Source organism: Brassica oleracea, chromosome C2 (genome assembly GCF_000695525.1).
Source record: "Brassica oleracea var. oleracea cultivar TO1000 chromosome C2, BOL, whole genome shotgun sequence".
Lineage (NCBI taxonomy): Eukaryota > Viridiplantae > Streptophyta > Magnoliopsida > Brassicales > Brassicaceae > Brassica > Brassica oleracea.
Genome location: NC_027749.1, coordinates 36903030 through 36906696, shown reverse-complemented (window position 1 = coordinate 36906696; position 3667 = coordinate 36903030). Strand labels below are relative to the sequence as shown.

The following is a 3667-nucleotide window of genomic DNA, read 5'->3' as shown; positions in this document are numbered from 1 at the left end:
TATAGAAAGTTGAATAAATTTGATACCAAAACTTATCCTTCCCTTTATTCACTACCAGTAGGTTTCTCAAGAACAAACTATAAATATCACAAGACAAAGCAATAAAACACTCTTTCTAATTGCTAATTGTCTTGGTCTCTGTCGATCTCTTATTGCTCTTCTCCCTTTTTAATCGGATGCTTAACGTCTTCGAGGATGCCTTATATTTATACTCATATTGGAGATTCCTAGTCTTATGAGAATTATGTTAATTCTCCTAAATCCATCTTCCTTTTGTTCATGCAACAATAACTACCTGCAATTACACTTATCATTAGATTTACTGGCTCTGAAAAGGATACCTTGGTGTTAAGGAAGAGGTTAGATAACTCACTGACCTGTTGATGGACCATACGACATAAGAACCTACACAAAAACTTTGTTGTTGTTCATAAACTACATTCAAAACATATAGAGAGGAGAATGCGCCAAAAAGTCCATAGCAAGTAGTAGCGAGAGAGATACAAAACAATCTGAAAACATTTTTAATAACATATCAAATTCTATGAACAAAAATGAATCAAAAAGCTCTCTAAAATAAGAGAAGATGCATCTACTACACTGGTTGAGATGCAGCCAAGGATACATCTCCATGCGAGTATAGATACATATACGCAGTCATGCTAGTCAACATTATCGTCATCATCCACCTATCACATTATGACACACGCAGATTTTCAAAAATGCATGAAAAAAGGATAAAGATGGTCCTAACTAAGAATTGTAATACCTTCCATATCTCTTTGTGACTAAGATGATCTGGTCTTAGATAAAATATTGCTGCATAATAGACTCCGGTCCGAGAAAACACCCACAAGTTAACACCACATAACCAAACCATAATTGTCTAAACGTAATAGAATATATATTAGAGGAAACAAGACATGTTAAGGGTTCTGACTTACTGATAAGACAAAGACTTACGATCAGAACGAGAGGGTTTCAATACAGAAAATTTTTGTAGAAGAACAGTTCTTGTGTGTCTAATCCCATTTTTACTACAGATTCCCATCCAATCTGCAAGTTTTTTAAACAAGTTCATATAATGATAAGAGTTCAAAACTATGGAGGCAAATCAAAAGATAATTGAAAATCTCCAACCTTTTCACAAACACAAAGACCACCAACATACAGAGTATCTCAGATCAGTCCATTAGATTACATAGAATTTCAGGAAGACTTCAACTCAAACCCAGAAAACGAATAAGCAATCAACCCTTGTTTAATTACAATAGTATTGGAACCCTCCCCAACCCAAAAAGAAAAGAAAAAGTTAATTTATGATTGATGACAACAATAAAGACTAGAAATAATCAATGACAGCGAGATTAACATAACAAAAAGCAGATATTGCTTCGCTTTCAAACCCTATTTCCAGAAATATCCAAATCCCTTCCCTTTCAAATCACTTCCCTTTCAAACTTCATTTAACCATTCACAAACAAATTTCTACTAATTACTTTCAAACCCACGTTAAAAATTAACACAAAACTTGAAGAAAGAAACAATTTACCCGGATTTTTCGAGACTGAAGAAGATGGAAACAAAAGATTTTCAACAAGGAAGAGACACGAAATTGAAGCCTTCTGTCGACGGTGAGACATCCCAACAGTAAGAGAGATGTGATTCGTCGGACTTGATTTCGAACAAGGAAGAGAAAGGATCGTCGATTAGAGATTTAAAGAGAAAGGGGAAAGTGAAGAAAGAAGGAGAACATGGTATGTGTTGGACTCTAAAGGGGAAAAAGAAAACGCTTGGATTATGTTAGAGGGTTTAGCTTAGGTTTGGTTGTAGTTTAGTAGATTTTGTACGGGTATATTAGTATTTAACCGCTTTTCTGTGATTAAAAGAAAATAAAAATTAAATAATTTATTAGGAGGAACAAATTAGAATACACTATGAAGGTTGGTGGGTAAATTAGCATAAAGTCCTCACACATCTGCAGGAGAGAGAGGTTTGATCAGAATGTCTGGAGGTGACGGAAACAACGGTGGAGAGAGACGCAAAGGGTCGGTGAAGTGGTTGGACACCTCGAAGGGCTTTGGCTTCATCACACCGACGAAGGTGGTGATGATCTCTTCATTCACCAGTCCTCCATCAGATCTGAGGGTTACCGTAACCTTGCCCCGGAGGAATCCGTTGAGTTCGAGGTCGAGGTCGACAACAGCGGACGTAACAAGGCTGTCGAAGTCACCGGACCAGACGGCGCTCCGGTTCAGGGTAGCAGCGGCGGTTCATCGGGAGGACGAGGCAGTTTTGGCGGCGGTGGAAGAGGTGGAGGACGAGGATGAGGTTAAAAGGTGGTGGTGGCGGATGTTAGGAAGTTTGAATAAAGACTTGTTCAATTGTTGGACTAAGCCAAGTCTGTTATTTGTTAGAGTCAGTTTCGGGGTTTGTTAGTTTGGTCCTTAAGTTTCGGGTTTTGGGGTTATTGGCGTTAATGGGATTATTGTAAGCTTATAAAAAGCATTTGACGTGATTAATGGAAGATCATTTTGAATGCAAACACAAGAGTTCTGAGCTTATATTACATTTGGTATCAGAGCAAACAAAGTGATCTTAAAGAGAGATGGGAGACGACAAGACACTCACAAAGATTCCACGCTTTGATGGTCATTATGATCACTGGAGCGAGCTGATGGAGAATCTGTTGCGTGCGAAGGGTCTGTGGAGTATGGTGGCAGAAGGCTACACGGAGATTGCAGAAGGTGTTGAGGCAACAGCGGCTCAAAGGAAGGAGTTGGAGGACCTCAAGATGGAGGATCATCAGGTGAAACACTACTTGTTTCAGGCAATTGATTGTACTGTGTTTGAGCAAATCCTGGATCGCAGTACATCCAATGTTGGGGTCAAAATCGGTCACGACGGAATCAATATCTGAAAGTCCGTAAAAATCGGCATGAACGTTTTTACGAAAAATAAATCTTAGAAAAAGATTTATTTTTACGAAGAATCTTGCGGAAAAAACACATTCACGAAAAATCGGAGAAAGACGCGAACAAGGTTCCCGCGTAGCAACCAGCTCAAAAGCTGGTCGCTACGTAGCGACCGAGCTCTCCCCGAAGCTTGGTCGCTACGTAGCGACCGAGCTCTCACCGAAGCTCGGTCGCTACGTAGCGACCGAGCTCTCCCGGAAGCTCGGTCGCTACATAGTGACTGAGCTCTCACTGAAGTTCGGTCGCTACGTAGCGACCATGCTTTCTTAAAAATCGATACGACACGAATCCATGCATTCTCATCTACTCTTTAATGCTATCTCCCGAAGACCATAGCGAACCCATTTCATGTTTCTCATCATTTGAAGTCATCAATCGAATTTTGCGATAAAAATCGCGGAAAGTTCATTTTTATCGAAAGAAGCCGTAATAAACGTTTCGAGTCAACCAACGGCCCAAAGAGACCTAAGACATGACTCGAACCCCACTTACGATTTCTTAACCAAAAGCCCATAAACCGTAGGACGGTTTATGCTTGGTTCGCAAGGAAAGATAAATGTCAAGTTTCCGCGGATAAATACGAAGTATTCGAAGATAATTAAAAAGATCGGGAAAAACAGAATATCTCCATTTTAAAGTTATGACGGCTTAAGGGCAGGTGAGGAAAAAGCGTAAACCGACCTAGGAGCGAG

The 3667-nt window shown here is 39.8% G+C and overlaps 1 long non-coding RNA gene across 4 annotated transcripts; it reads right to left on the bottom strand.

Moving 5' to 3' along the window:
• LOC106325851 lies at positions 1–1876 on the bottom strand. 4 transcript variants are annotated; one of them, XR_001267069.1, is made up of 6 exons: positions 1553–1876; positions 945–1056; positions 770–831; positions 600–689; positions 378–512; positions 1–295 (listed from the first exon to the last, which is right to left on the bottom strand). It is a non-coding gene; the product is annotated as an uncharacterized LOC106325851 (long non-coding RNA). The 4 variants fall into 4 exon arrangements; XR_001267068.1 differs by having other exon boundaries at positions 378–689; XR_001267070.1 differs by having other exon boundaries at positions 378–689; positions 964–1056.
• Positions 1877–3667: the final 1791 nt, after the last annotated feature.